We start from the raw sequence: 16,473 nt of genomic DNA, 5'->3' as shown, positions 1-16,473 counted from the left end.
CAACAACAAAAAAAATAGCTGGGCACTGCGGCAGGCACCTGTAGTCTCAGCTACTTTGGAGGCTGAGGCAAGAGAATCACTTGAGCCCAAGAGTTGCTGTGAGCTGTGACACCACAGCACTCTGCTGAGGGCAACATAGTAAGACTGTCTCAAAAAAACAAAAAAACAAGGGAAGGAGTTTGGGTGAGGAAGAAGCCCCTATCCATTCTTCCTCCTGTTTTTCTTTCCCTTCTCCCTCCCCCCATTAGCCATCACTAGATAAGAATTACCAAAGGGCAAAGGAGGGTTATAATACAGGTATTAAGAAAGAGAAGATTCCCTATTTACCCTCGAGTAAATAGGGAAGACATTTACACATAAAAGGGCCACAATATAACTTATCCCATTTTGTAAGAGGACAATTAAAACAGGCTTGCAAAAGCAAATTAAGAGGGAAAAGAAATTAATTACTACTATCTGAGCACACAGTAAGAATTTTAGAATTTTCCAGGCATCTTCTTGTAGGGAATATAGAGGAATAATTTTACTTGGAATATTTAAAATCATTTTGCACCCCCCATTCCATTGCTGTTTTAGAGCTTCCCCCTTCCAAAAACAAGGACGGTATGGCAACCAAAGCACCAGTCACTGTGGTCCCTAACCACATCCGCCAGGGCCTGGCATGCTGAGACGTGTGCCAACTCTGTTGTCTGGAGGGCACTCCTTGGCCACAGTACACAGCAAGCTATAATCAAGTCAGAAACCACTGCATTCGTATAGAACTCGGCTTAACATAAATATTCATTAAATGTGAAAACCTATGGTGATGCAATGTTGAGACTGCAAATTTAAACACAAGAGTCAGGAAATGCAAAAATTACTACTGCCACTGGAACTTGAAATCACCCACACGGCACATTTAATACCACAAGCGAGTTTATATGTGTTCTAGAGATTTAAACCTAATAACACCAAAACTTAAAACTATGTATTATGTATTCATTTAATTCTAAGGATAAGGCTGACTTTTATCATGGGCACCAAAACACTTTTGCAGTGGGTATACCATGAAAATTCTCTAGTATAAGTTTAATATAACATATCATAGACAGATTTTGGAATATTCCTAAAGATCCCAATGTCCATGTTTTCACCACTGTCCCACAAAAACAACAACAGTAACAAAAAAAATCTCAACATGCCAATATGCACAGAACCACGCAATAATTTAATTATTTCCCAAATGCTTATTAGCCAGCCCCATAAAAAGCATACAGTAGAAAGTTAAATATTTGCTAAACTGAAACCTAAAATTCTTTCATATGAAGTAGTAGAAATACTAATATAATCCTTTAAAACTCTGCTTCCCACCTAGCACTTAAAATGCAGGATCAAGATCCATTACACAACTTCCAAATAGGGGAAAAATTTGAGGAAGCAATGTAATACAAATTTAAGTAACGACTCACATACTATTGTTTCTGATGGGCCATTCAACTTTTGCTGTTACTCCCAAAGCTCTAGTGTTTTAAAAGTGGCATCAAAACATTATATTTTATATATTTAAATAAAACACATTCCTAAAAGTCTACAGTCAGGCTGTGATGTTCTCTTCTCCAGCATGCTCTGAACAATGTAGTACAGGCACAAGCCAGGCTGGAAGGAGTTAGAGGGTGTCACCTCCTAGTCCTACCTCCTTTCTCCCACCTGATCTCCAGGAGAGCACAGGCAAAACAAAAGTATTTTGAGATTCTAGACCATCTCAACTATATGTAATAGATCTAGGACACACCGACGTCTGAAAACTGCTTTTGAATAGTTGCTACAATCATTGAAAGTTCTCCCTCAAAAAGCTAAGTCTTGGCTTGGTACCTGTGGCTCAAGCAGGTAAGGCACCAGCCACATACACCTGAGCTGGCGGGTTCGAATCCAGCCTGGGCCTGCCAAACAACAACGACAGCTGCAACCAAAAAATATCCAGGCATTGTGGTGGGCACCTGTAGTCCCAGCTACTTGAGAGGCGGAGGCAGGGGAATCGCTTGAGCCCAGGAGGTAGAGGTTACTGTGAGCTGTGTGATGCCACAACCCTCTACCCAGGGCGAAAGCCTGAGGCTCAAAAAAAGAAAAAAAAAAGCTAACTTTTTTTGTGGCTACACTAATGTCCCACTTACTGTGCTATCCCAACATACTATGATCTAGAAGAAGAATTTCAGTTCAATAAATATTTTACATGTTTCATATGTAAGGCAACAGGGATGGAATGCTCTGGTACAAAGGAACACACTGGTAAAACCAGTAAACAATGGAAAGAGCTGAAAGTTTGGCTGCAGGTGGGAAGAGCTGGGAGAGGCAAAAGAGAGTAGAAAGCAAAAATGGGTGTTGGGAATGCGGAGGTATAGATGTGTATTGGGCAATTTGAAATAAATGGTATCGAGAGGAAAGGTCCGGATATGGGCAAGAACAAAGGCAGTAACACAGACCCACGTCCCAGAGGTAACAAGGAGAGAAAGACTGAGCAGCCAGGTAGCCACTTTACTCAGCTTAGTAGCAAACAATGGGATGTCACAGATTTTGATCAAGGGACTAACATGGCCAGAGTTTCTTTTAGAAATATGAATCTGATGGGGAGGGTAAGAAGTGATGAAAGAAAGAGAATCTGACAGCCAGGCACAGTGGCACATGCCTGTAGTTGCGCCTACTGGGAAGGCTGAGTCAGGAGGATACCTTGAGCCTAGGAGTTCAAGGCTAGTCTTGGTAAGAGTTAAACCCTATCTCTATGAAAAACAGAAAAGAAAAGAGAGAGAACATGAAATATGAAGACAGCTTGAACAGCATCAGGCAATGAAGAGGACAGGTCAACAACGGACATAGTTAAGTCAGGCATCGTCCTGAAGAGATTGCCATTTCCCTTTGACTCAGACACAAGCTACCTTAAATTTTGAAATAGCTTTGCAAGTCAAGCTTACAACATTCTCTACATGCCATTAACTGTCTGCTCACCCCCTACTCTAAGATTGAGGTACTTTCTGAAAAGATGCCAAGTCTCCAGGTACTCAGCAATATTCCAAAAATCACATAAAGGTGCTAAACATACAATGTCAAACTAATTTAAGGAAGAATATACAATTAGGTACAAATAAAAGCATTCCATGTCAAGTGTGAGACAAGCTTCAACAACCAGATCACCTAAATGGCAGACAGTCTTCTGGAGCAGAATCTAGGGAAGGAACTCCCAGATAAGCAGATAAACCAAGATAATGCATGTGAAAGTGAACCAGTGACCCTAAAGGCTCAGCGCCTGTAGCTCAAGCGGCTAAGGTGCCAGCCACATACACCAGAGCTGGCGGGTTCAAATCCAGCCCAGGGCCTACCAAACAACAATGACAACTACAACGAAAAAATAGCCAGGCTTTGTGGTGGGTGCCTGAAGTCCCAGCTACTTGGGAGGCTGAGACAAGAGAATCGCTTAAGCCCAGCCAGGAGTTTGAGGTTGCTATGAGCTGTGATGCTACAGCACTCTACTCAGGGTGACAGCTTGAGGTTCTGTCTCAAAAAAAAAAAAAAAGAAAAGAAAAGAAAAGAAAAACTCTATGACCCTAAAACACAAAGCACATGGAAGATTTTCTGGAATTCAACCCTCAAAAGTGGAATGCCATTCTAGAAAGAGCACCATTGGGAGCCCCAAGACCTGAGTTCTAATCCCAGTTCTTCTTGTAACCAAAGGCAATAGGCCCTTGCCCACAGTTCCCTCACTGTAAAAGGACAGCTGAGTCACAGCATTTTCAAGGTGCCCTTCGGCATAAACAGTAACTCTCCAAGTTATGAGAAACCATGAAGCCAAAAGAGAGAAAGGGCAAACAAAGATCTTTATTGGCTCTAGCTTCAGCCTTTAAGAAGACGATGAGAATATGGAAGCACCTATCTCAAAGAAGAAAACGCATACTACTCCTATCAGGGCCAATTTGGCCTGCCCCAGTAACATAACTTGAGATCACAGAGTCCACTGATGTACATCCAACACAAAGCCTGGTTGAAGGACAGAAAAGACTCCTTACACTTGATTTTTTAAAAAAGCTTTTGGCTTCAGGCTAAGCTTGGTGGCTCACATCTGTAATCCCAACAATTTGGGAGGCCAAAGTTGAAGGATGATTGGAAGCCAGGAGTTCAAGACCAGCCTGGGCAATACAGTAAGGCCCCACTTCTACAAAAAAAAAAAAAAAAAAAAAAATGTTTTTAGTAAGGTCAGGCACATTGGCTAACACCTGTAATCCTAGCACTCTGGGAAGCCAAGGCAGGTGGACTACCTGAGCTCAGGAGTTTAAGACCAGCCTGAGCTAGAGCGAGACCCCATCTCTAAAAAATAATAATAGCTAGGCACTGTGCTAGGCACCTGTAGTCCCAGCTACTCAGGAGGCTGAGGCAAGAAGATTGAGCCCCAGAGTTTGAGGTTGCTGTGAGCTATGACAACCATTGCACTCTACCTAGGCTGAGAAAGTGAGACTCTATCTCAAAACAAACAAAAAAATTAGCTAAGCATAGTGGTGTGCACCTTTAGTCCCAGCTACTGGGGAAGCTGAGGCAAGAAGATCACCTGAGTCCGGGAGTTCAAGGCTGCAGTGACCTATGATCACACCACTACACTCCAACCTGAATGACAGAGTGAGACACTGTCTCTCAAATAAAAAAAAAGAAAGAAAGAAAAGGAAAAAAGCTTTCAAAACTTTCAGAGATAAAAAAGATGGCAAACCCCAATGCCTACAAGGTTCAGGCACTAGAAATTTAACTGTTAGTGAGGGAAGAAACCCAGGGCAAAGCAATGGGGGCTTGTGGCCTATAAGACCTGTGCCTCCACTGAGGCTGCCATTACTCTATGGCAGGATACTGCCAAAATGTGGACCTGCTAATGCCAGATCTTTTAATTTTTTTAAGAAAAACCAATTTTTATGTACAATTTTTTTCTTTTCTTTTTTTTTTTTTTTGGTTGTTGTTGGGGATTCATTGAGGGTACAAGAAACCAGGTTACACTGATTTTTTACGTACAATTTTAAGAGAGATTGAACAAAACTCCTGAAAACTGTTTTCAGCCGATGGGCCCCTGATGGTCTGGTGCTTGGCTCAATTTGCATCTTGCCCGCCACCAACCAACACTGTCACTCTGAATTTGAGGACAGATTCATTTGGCCTTTCTGAACCCAGCCTGTTCATAAGCATAGTCTACTGTATAGGAAAGAGGCCGGACAGAAACCAGCACATGCAGCAGCACCCTCCTGGGCATCAATCTGCCGCCAGGGGGTGTGCCAACAGCACAGTGGTCCCTATGCTGAGGTCTCCTCCTAGGCCTCCAAGCATGGCCATCTGCCTAGACAGCCACCATGTCCTTGCCCAGAATACAAGCACAACCTGCTGCTCCTGAACCATGCTCTGATACACCCACAAGGGAAGTATCCAGATACCATGCCAGCCACCTTCCCTTCAGATCCTCACAGCACAGAAAGAAGCCAGTATTTTACTATTTACTAACGGTAAGAATATGTAGACTTTGGCCTTTCTAAAGTTTTCTTTCTTTGTTTTTTGTTTTTGTTTGAGACAGAGTCTAACTCTGTCACTCAGGCTAAAGTGCTGTGGTGTCAGCCTAGCTCACAGCAATCTCAAACTCTCAGGTTTAAATGGTCCTCCAGACTCAGACTCCCAAAGAGCTGGGACTTTAGGCATCCACCACAACACCCAGGCAATCTTTTTTTTTGAGACAGTCTCAAGCTGTCACCCTCAGTAGAGTGTCATGGCGTCACAGCTCACAGCAACCTCAAACTTCTTGGGCTTAAGTGATTCTCTCGCCTCAGCCTCCCAAGTAGCTGGGACTACAGGCACCCACCCTAACGCCTGGCTATTTTTTGGTTGTCATTGTCATTGTTGCTTGGCAGGCCCAGGCTGGATTCTAACCCACCAGCTCTGGTGTATGTGGCTGAGCCTAGCCATTTGAAACTACCGAACCAGCAATCTTATTTTTAGCAAAGACTGGATCTCAATTTTACTCAGGCTGGTCTTGAATCTTTTTTTTTTTTTTTGAGACAGTCTCAAGCTGTCACCCTCAGTAGAGTGTCATGGCGTCACAGCTCACAGCAACCTCAAACTTCTTGGGCTTAAGTGATTCTCTCGCCTCAGCCTCCCAAGTAGCTGGGACTACAGGCACCCGCCACAACGCCTGGCTATTTTTTGGTTGCAGCCATCAACCAAAAATCCAGCGGGGCTGGATTCAAACCCGCCACCTTAGGTGTATGTGGCTGGCGCCTTAGCCACCTAAGCCACAGGCGCCGAGCCTGGTCTTAAATCTTGAACTCAAGCGATCCGCCTGCCTCAGCCAGCCCCAGAGTGTTAGGGTTACAGGTGTGAGCCACCATGCCTAGTCTTTTTAAAGAAACAGATACCACCCATTGTGAGCAGAGGTGTGTAGGAACATATACGCTGATGTGATAGGAAAGTATAAACTAGAATTAATCTTCTATAGAGTGATCTAACAATACACAGATAGCAAAAGCCTTAAAAAAATGTTTATACCCAGTGAACCTAATTCTAGAAATTCTATGCAAATAATCAAGAGATACAGAAAGGATGTTTCTCACAGCATTACTTATAATAACAGGAAACAAAAATATGTTCCACATTACTAAAAATGTTTCAGAGAAAATATTCAAGGTAGACTAAGTGTTAAGATGCTATATGATGTTTTTTTCCGGTTTTCTTTAAAATCCCCAAAAGCTCTTGGAAAAAAAAAATATGCCAAACCACAAAAGGTAGGCTCCGCGTCTATAGCACAGTGGTTACAGTGCCGGCCACATACACTGAGGTTGGTGGGTTCAAACTCGGCCTGGGCCAGCTAAACAACGACAACTGCAACAAAAAGCTGGGTGTTGTGGCAGGCATCTGTAGTCCCAAATGCTTCGGAGGCTAAGGCAAGAGAATCACCTAAGCCCAAGAGTTTGAGGTTGCTGTGAGCTATGACACCACAGCACTCTACCGAGGGCGACATAAAACTCTGTCTCCAAAAAAACCACAAAAGGTACTGAGTTGGGATTTCCTTTTCTATACTTTTCTTTCTTTCTTTCTTTCTTTTTTTTTGAGACAGAGTCTCAAGCTGTCACCCTGGGTAGAGTGCTGTGGCGTCACAGCTAACAGCAACCTCAAACTCCTGGGCTTAAGCGATTCTCTTGCTTTAGCCTCCCAGATAGCTGGGACTACCTGCCATAATGCCCAGCTACTTTTTGTTGTTGTTGTTGTTGTTGCAAATGTCATTGTTGCTTTAGCTGGCCCAGGCCAGGTTCAAACCTTCCAGCCTCAGTGCATGGCAGCATAGCCAGCGTCCTACAAACTGAGCCATGGGAACCGCCAACATTTATTATTTTTACAATTTAATATAAGTCACACATTTTTTTTTTTTTTTTTTTTTTTGAGACAGAGCCTCAAGCTGTCCCCCTGGGTAGAGTGCTATGGCATTACAGCTCACAGCAACCTCCAACTCCTGGGCTCAAGCGAGTCTCCTGCCTCTGCCTCCCAAGTAGCTGGGACCACAGGCGCCCGCCACAACGCCTGGCTATTTTTTGGTTGCAGCCGTCATTGTTGTTTGGCAGGTCCGGGCTGGGGATTCGAACCTGCCACCTTAGGTGTACGTGGCTGGCGCCTTAGCCGGTTGAGCTATAGGCGCCGAGCCCACACATTATTTCTTAAAGGATAGTTTTAATCTTGGTTATAAGTAATGTAAAATGAATTTATTCTAACATTTTTGCACAATTATCACCAAAATATACCTGGGTCCTCAAGCAAGCAGGGCAGTGAGCTCTGGCTTGAGGTGGCCCAAATTCGATCCTAGCCCTGTGGCCTCAAGAAGCCTCCTTAAACTCTCAGGCTCAGTTTCTCCTGTAAAATGGGGCTAATTTAACTGCCTGGATTTGTATGGGATAAATCAGAGAAATAACATCTGTAATGCACAAACTATATCATAGGTGCCTAAAAGCTGTTTCTTCTCTATACTGCATCCACAGTAGAAATTCAGTAAATGTCTATTGACAAATTAGCATTCTCAAATTAACTTGAGTAGAAAATTAAGTTGTAATCAAATTATCAAATTCTTATGACTCTGGATAGGACCTTACATGTACCTAATTGAGCACCATCATCACTCTTTTGTAAATACTCACTTTGGCAGTACATATACTAATTCTGGAACAATACAGACAAGATTATCATCACCTCTAAAAAGGAAAGGAAAAAACAATGCAGAAGCTTCTGCTCCTGGAGAAGGAGAAAAGGAGGCCAAAAGTCCCCATTCCAACATACAGATTCACAAAAAATTCTAGGATCAAAGTTTGTCTTCAGAGGCCAGGCAAGGTTGCTCATGCCTGTAATCTTAGTACTCTGGGAGGGCAAGGCAGCCTGAGCAACAGTGAGACCCTGTCTCTACAGATATGGTCCGGTGTTGAGATGGATGCCTGTGAGTCCAGCTGAGAGAAGAGGATTGCTTGAACTCAAGAGTTTGAGGTTGCTGTGAGCTATAACACCAGGGCACTTTACCCAGGATGACATAAATGCCTCTATCTCAAAAAAAAAAAGTTGTCGGCTCAGCGCCTGTGGCTCAAGCAGCTAAGGCGCCAGCCACACACACTTGAGCTGGCGGGTTTGAATCCAGCCCAGGCTGCCAAACAAAGATGGCTGCAACCAAAAAATAACTGAGCATTGTGGCAGGTGCCTGTAGTCCCTGCTACTCGGGAGGTGGAGACAGGAGAATCGCTGCAGCCCAGGAGCTGGAGGTTGCTGTGAGCTGTGATGCCACAGTACTCTGCCCAGGGGGACAGCTTGAGGCTCTATCTCAAATAAAAAAAAAAAAGTTTGTCTTCAGTGAATCAACTCTACACATCAAGTTTCTAAACAACACTACCACACTGGCTGCTGGGGAGAGAAGGGAATTAATAACTAGTCTTAGTTCACATCTTAAGAGCAATAAAAAATAAAAATAAAACGCTCTCCTTTGAACCTCCATGGGCCAGCTGACCTTACTCTTTTCACACTATCAGGAGTCAACAGTCATTAAAAGTCAGATTTTAAAACATCTCATTCTAGGAATAGAGATTCTCAAGCTAAGAATAGAACAAAGAACCTCTACTCTTTCCCTCCTTCCTACTCTGTTTGATAGATATAAAGGCATTATTTCCTCAAAGGAGTTAATCAGCTTTAACCTCAAAGGTGGGTAAAAATGATCTGGAAAAGGCCCCGAATGCTCAAAACCATGCACGGTGTTGTGACATACAGTGGGCTACCCAGAGCTAAACTTGGCACCAGGGCTGCAATCCCTCTTCCAGGTGTCTTCAGTATCCTAAAAGGCTGTCTCCTACCAGACAAGCCATGTCCCACTGTAAGGTAACAGTTTACTCACTCTCTGGCCCTCTACACTCAGCTGTCTGCTCCACACAGGATCTGGGGGACAGAAGGCATCACTGAATGTCTGCCATCTGAGGGCTGCAGCACCCAGAGGAAGTTTTAACAACCAAGAGGATGGACTGAATCTGTACAAAGTAAGAAAGGCCATGAACATGGGACATGACCTCTTTGGTGAAAGATGGCTCTAAAAGTCAGTCACAGGAAGGAGGTGTGTCTCACACCAGAAATCCCTTTAAATGCCAGAACACTACAGCCATTCCAGCTTTCCCTACAGCCAAAACAACAGAAGTGCCATCGAGTGACAGTCGTACACTTCAAGTCACTGGTCGCTCCTTCCAGTGATTGGCTCTTTGTAGAAAAAAGAAGTGAAAACAAGCTTTATGTGATTAAAAAGAAAAGAAAGAAAAGAAATCACTGTGAGGGTTGGGAGTTTTCTCAGTTGAAGCTGCAGACTCATGTCTCAGTCAATCATTCTGGGTTTAAACTCAATTCTAAATTCCACCTTCAGTTCCCATGAACCTGTAACAAGAAAGTGTGAGGTGGTCTTGTGAAGACAGAAACAGCTGAGAGTTAGACACACCAGGGTTTGAACCTTAGCTCTACTACACATGTGCTCAGTGACTTCAACAAGTGACCTACTCTCTGAGCTTCATGTCCTCATCTGAAAACCTCGTGTGTGCCATCTACCTTGTCTGTTAAATGTGAGCGAAGCATTGTGCCCAGTGTCCCCCATGCATTAAACGCCTGACCATTAGTAACTATTTTTAAAAGTTCTGACAGAGAGGAAGGCTGAGAGATTCAAAATATAAATTAATCAGAGGAGAGTAACCGCCCCTTAAACCCAATTGAAGAATGCGTGGCTTTCCTCTATTATCACACCTGGTCATAAACCACCCCCTGCATCTGGTCTTTTTCTGCCACACTCAGCAAGGTGCAACTACGGATAACAGGAAGGCTCCAAAAGAAAGTGTGTGGGCTTTGGAGGACCCAAATATTAATCCTAGGTCATCTCTACCTCACCAGGTGGCCCTGGGCAAGGCACTTTACTTCTCTGGATAATGTCTTCTTTCTTACACATGGAAGAACTAAATCTGCTTCTTTTGATTATCAAGACTGATTTAAATGTCATTTTGTCATGAACTAGAAATCCACATTCTCCAACTTAGGAAATACTATCAAGAAGCAAAGTTTTTCATAAGGCATATATTCAAGTAAATAATGATACTGAAAGCCTTTGCCATTACTCCCAAGGAGGGTCTTTCCATCCCTCACAGCTGTCCACTTTAAGGTTTTCTCAATACTAACTGTTCAGTCAGGAAAAACACCTTCAGATGTTTATACTGCCAGGTACTCTGCCCTGGAGCACACAAACACCACAGAGATCACCTTCATACAACCTGGTACTATTATAATACCAGCGGATCTAACAGAACCAGAGTGAGGTCCATCCTTTCCATCTAATCAAGCAAGTTTCTGGAAATAACCAAAAAAGAAAAATAACTCTGGAATTTATTAGTGGAATTAAAGGAAGTTGTTTTCATCAATTAATCCAAGCCCATAAAACCCACCTGCCTGCCTGTCTGATGTCCACTCTAAATCATTAATTCAATAAATATGAAGAACCTGAGAACTGGCAGGCACTGGGGACCTGGGGAAGAGGTCCAAAGACGAGCATAAACACACAGATCTGCCCCTGTGGGGTCCAGGTCCACAAGGGAAGATGTGAGAAGCTGCTCTTAAGGTGTCTCAACAGCAACACGTGCTCCATTTCATTTTTCAATGTATAGTGAAAAAGAATCATTTACACTCTACTTTCCAACATCCTGCCTTCACATCGTTGCAATCTACCACTTCGCCATCTAACGACAGAAAATTCTTTGAGTGACAATTTTCTCACTTCTCCTAAGGATGAAGCATAACTAGTATGAGATAGATGCACAGGAGAGAGGTTAATTCATTACAGACAATGGATGCTTTAGGGCCTAAGGGCTCAATTCTGGGGGGAAATCCAGTTGGGAAGGATTATCATTTATCCCTGCACATCTGTCTCCGTGAGAGACTACACTCCAGAAAACAACAGCCATACTATGTCTGGTACAGAATAGGACTTTTGAAAATGCATATCAAATGAATATGCCCAAGAGAGGGGTGCCCAAACCTCTACGCTTCTTCCCTACAACTCTTGCCAGGCTGAGCTCCACTCAAATCCGTAGTAATGGACTATCCAATGACTAGTACTAGATTAGCATTTCTCTTTTTCCTCTTGAGGGTGGGGGGACATCAAAGGCCCCTCCAAGAGGCAAAGCTCTATGTCTTGCTCAGGAAGACAAAAATGTCCATATACAAGAATGTGCATATAATTTTAGGGATTCATGGGCTTCCTCTAGAAGTCTGTGACCCCTGGGTTAAGAACACCCACATTAAAAATTAGACTTGAATTAATGTTGAAATCCTAACCAGGCAAGTTCTATTTTTTTGTCACAAACAAGAACAAGGGGGCCAGAGAGACCTGGGTTTCAATACACGTTTTATCATTTGCTAGCCATGTGAGGTTAGAAAAGTCAACTGCCTCTCTCAGCCTCAGTTTCCTCCTCTGTAAATTGAGTTAACAATAGTTGAGGCTTGGCACCTGTGGCTCAAGCAGCTAAGGTGCCAGCCACATATACCTAAGGTGGCGGGTTTGAATCCCCAGCCCAGGCCCGCCAAACAACAATGATGGCTGCAACCAAAAAATGGCCAGGCGTTTGTGGTGGCGGGCACCTGTAGTCCCAGCTACTTGGGAGGCTGAGGCAGGAGACTCGCTTGAGCCCAGGAGTTGGAGGTTGCTGTGAGCTGTGATGCCATGGCACTCTACCCAGGGGGATAGCTTGAGGCTCCGTCTCAAAAAAAAAAAAAAATACAAACAATAGTTGCTAATTCTGTGTTAGTATCAGAATGAGGTGAGCCAATGTGTGACATGCCTGTCCCAGTGCTATGTACACAATAAATGCTCATAAATGGAAGCCATACTGCTTTTCCTTTATTCTACAGACCCCACTCTTATCTCCTACTCCCATTTTCATCCCTATTCAGAATTTCACTAGTAATTCCCATGAGATCTCAGGAAACAGGACAGAAAATAAGAGCACCTAAGAATCTGTAAGGTCACAAATCACAACCCTACTTCCCCACCACCAATGAAATGCTTGGTTTAACCTATGAAAGCCCATCTGAGAAGACAGTCGGCAATCCCTTTCTGTGTAAATCCAGGTCAGCTGTCAGCACACAATTGTTCTGTTAGGCCAAGTCAATTTTTAGAGGCAGGGCTGTTAAGTTAAAATGCAGATGAAAAGAAAATGTTTGATCAAATGCTCAACTGCAGAAACACTGACAGGGAAACAAAGCAGAAGAATTAGTTTCTTAAAATTGTTCTCTGTCATACCTTTACTTAACATTGGATAGTTAAGGTCTTGGATCAGCCTTTCTTTTCTACCCACCACTCAGCTCTCTTCCCACCCCAAGTAGCTAAAGGAACTGACTTAGTTATTAAATATCCTCAGCTTCCCTCTGTTTTCAAGTCCATTCAACACTTACCGTAGGATCCAGAAAGGCTGATTTTAAAGTTACACAGAACCTATCATTTGGATGCCTTCTACAAATTAATTTCTCAAGCTTTTCTAAATATTTGCATTTGGAAAGGTGGAAAACATGCATTTCCACTTTAAAACAATCTCTCATCTCTAGCAATGCAAATTTTCTCTGTTTGTTTAACCAATCCACATACCACTAGCCAGGGTTTAATCAGGTCTTTATTTAACATCACCAACCATGTGAGTTGCACAGCCAAGTCTGAAAGGTTCAGATAATGATCTCATTAACAGCAACAAATTGGTTCAAAGATGAAATATGTATCAATACGTTTAAGAACTCTTTAAAGTTCCATACTTGTTAATTAATTCCTCCAGCATTCAAACTGTATGCCTGCCACTCTTACAAGCAAAGGGGCTTTAACACTGCATGAGTAAGTAGGATAAAAGTAATTAATAACATTTCATACTCACACCTTGTTTTCACCTCAACTTTCAAAGATGTAGATGTCAAAAATAAATACATACATACATACAAACCAACTCTTCACATAGACTACGCTAGGGACCTTGGAGTATTTAAGCATAAAATGCAGGAAGGGAGAACCAAGATTCCTGGTAACTACTAATCCCAAGGTCTAAACCACAACTCCACTCCATTGACACTGCCAAACTGACACAATTCTCAATCATGCTTCCCCCTACCCTAACCCATACAAATGACTAAACAGGTACTCTATACACACACACACACACACTTTCAATGACATAATGAGGGGGAGAAAAAAAATCAGTTAACACAACCCAACTTCTTGTCTTAGAATTTCTAAAGGAGAATGATTCCAAACAGGTCTTTTCTCCCCCAGACCATGAACAATACTGCAACAGAACCCCACTGGAAGTAACAAAGGCAATGCCATAATTCTACTATTTTGCTTTAGATATGGGAAAAATGAACTCTGCTCTTAAGACCATAAAACACTAAGTAGCAAAGCACACATAGTTGGTTTTTTTTAAAAAAGATAAATGAAAGGTTTTGAAAACTTCAACAATATTTAGGAAACATGACTAATCTGAAGCTGGACACCAACTTGTTTCTTCTGCTTTCTCATTTCTCACCCCCCTCCCCCAATGTTACATTCCCTCACAGCAGTCCTAAAACATCAGCTTTCTCTACAAGAAGCTTTTTCTGGGCTAGCCAACAGAGGCCACACCAGTTTCTTCAATCAGACAGTATTCGCAAAACTAATAAAAGCATGCCACACTGCACTCTGCCCATAGACACAGAGGTTCAACAAAGTCGGCCACTACAATAAAGTTATGGAAGATACACAGTGCACCAAGAAGTGACTATTCACACAGCTCAGATAAACTCACCGCATACTGCAGTTAGAAGGGAATTATGACACTTATTAGAGATTGCTTAACAGGTAAACTTATTAAATATCATTTAAGTCATTTTTCTTCACTTAGCAAGTGTTGACTTAATTTTGGGGAGGGAGACTGGGATAATGGACTATAAAAGAGTTAGATAAGTACTTCAAAAAGTTTCAAAAGAGAATAGATTTCTTCTGCCAAATTAACACATTATCTCTCCACCCACAAGGATAAAATAGTTACAAATGATGTGTTTAAACTGCTAATTTTGTATTAAATAGCAAACCCAAGATTATCTCTAAAACAGCACTACTCATAATGGCTAGCTCACCAGACAAACTACCCTCTAGAAAGAACACAAGTTAAAACATTGCTGATAAAAATCACAAACTTCAAAAGTCAAACTTCAAAAAGTGAAGTGCCATGTTAAGACTTTTTAGGGGGCGGGGAAAGGCTGTAAATCAAACATTTCTAAAGTCATCAGAGTACAGTGAAAGTCTCAAATAAATACAAGGGATCACAAGGAGCAAGATTTAAGATTCAAACTACCCTTGAAGGGTGCAAATGAAATGTTTAGAAATCTTCACCAAAGCATCATTTATTTCTAAAGCTTTTAAAGACCTTAATTATAACATTTTTTTAAAGTCCAAAAGCATTTAACATACATAGTTAAAGGGCTCAATCAACACGTTTCCCCTTTTATTTACCCCGCAAAAGTTTAATATGAGGATAAGAGCCCTGTATAGCAATGCTGCTGATTAATCACAAGAGCCTCCGTCCGCATAGTTAAAGACACACCTCTAAGGAACCAAACTGCACAGCTCCTGTCCTAGCCATGCAGGGCTTTGAGTCTGCATCCAGAGGAGGGAAAAGGAAGAGAAGAGGCTGTCTACACTCTGGGCTGCAATGCAATCATTTCATACAGTCTCCATTCATAACTCACCCAAGAGTAAAGCATGGAAGGCCCAAAGTTTAGGCCCTGCAGCCCTCCGATCACCCCAAAAGGTTCAAAAACAACCCGACCATTTCAAATCGCCCACATCCAAGGCGCGCTTATTAACTGCCATAAGTGCGCTGGCAGTCTAGTAGTAACAAGTTGATAAAAATCATGGCCAAGGAAGCGGGAAGGCATCCACCCAGCTAACCATCCGCAGAAGCTTCAGTTGAGAGTCCCTCCTCCAAAAAGTAGGCACAGCTTAAAACTCTCCCTAACCAGCTTCCTTTGGAATGCAAATCTCTTTCACTTGGAACAAGGTGGAGGACCGGTCAGTAAGCGACCCAGTCTCACGATTTGCAGGCCCTCTGAATTAGTCCTTGGCCACCGAGGGGCGGGCGGGCCGGCAGTCATCCTCCCACCCTCTGCAATCTGAGGCACGCAGCGAGGGCTGCCTTCCACCGCCACCCCAGGGCACCCTCGATCCCCACTCCTCAACCAGCTTCTTCAGCTTCCCTGCCTGCTGGGGCTTGTCCAGAGCCCTGCAGGTGGGCAGCGGTGCCCAGGTGAGGCGGGAGGCAGGTTCCAGGGAAAAACCTGAAGTTAGGCAGCCCCTCAGACAAACCTGGCTGCACCCAGAATAAACATGCACGGATGGAAAGCAAAACCTGCAACCTTAAACAGGCCACCCCATCCTACATCACTTATCTTTCCAAAGTTGGCATTCAACAGGTAGTTCCCGAGACTTCTACCTGAGGCAGACCGAAATATCCAGCCGGCTCAAGGGGGTCGCCGCAGCGTGGGTGCTGGACCCAGGGTCCCTCTCCCGCCCCCTGGACAGACAGGAGGTCGAGTCCCCACGTGCGCGCGCCCCCAACTGCGGCGCCCCGGAGGCCGCGTCCCGCCTGCCCGCCCGCCAGCCCGCTGGGGAGGGATGCCGCCGGCCTCCTAGCCGCCCCTCCCGCCCGCCAGTCAGTCAGCCCGCGGCGGGGTCGGCGGGCGCAGCCCCCGGAGCCATCTTGTGGCGGCGGCGGCGCGGGGCCCGGGCGGCGGGCAGCTACCTGCACGATCTCGCCCTCGGCACTGAGCGTGGCCCCAGCCCGCGAGAAGCGGCCCGTGAGGCCGGTGGTGTAGGTGGTGTAGTCGCCGCTCGGGCTCGACTCGAACAGCACCACCTCCACGAACGCC

General features: G+C 43.9%; 1 protein-coding gene across 1 annotated transcript in view; it reads right to left on the bottom strand.

The window, feature by feature from the left end:
* The window catches only part of ZNRF3 (zinc and ring finger 3), a 176,492-nt gene extending 160,025 nt beyond the window's left edge, over nucleotides 1-16,467 (bottom strand). Inside the window, exon 1 of the mRNA XM_012805183.2 lies at nucleotides 16,347-16,467. The gene's annotated coding sequence lies outside the window, so the exon portion shown is untranslated. The remainder of the gene's footprint in view (nucleotides 1-16,346) is intronic.
* Between the last annotated feature and the right edge of the window lie 6 nt (nucleotides 16,468-16,473).

The sequence above is a fragment of the Otolemur garnettii genome, unplaced genomic scaffold, assembly GCF_000181295.1.
Source record: "Otolemur garnettii isolate 467f Iridium unplaced genomic scaffold, OtoGar3 scaffold00038, whole genome shotgun sequence".
Taxonomy (NCBI): Eukaryota; Metazoa; Chordata; class Mammalia; order Primates; family Galagidae; genus Otolemur; species Otolemur garnettii.
This window is presented reverse-complemented; position numbering and strand designations above follow the sequence as displayed.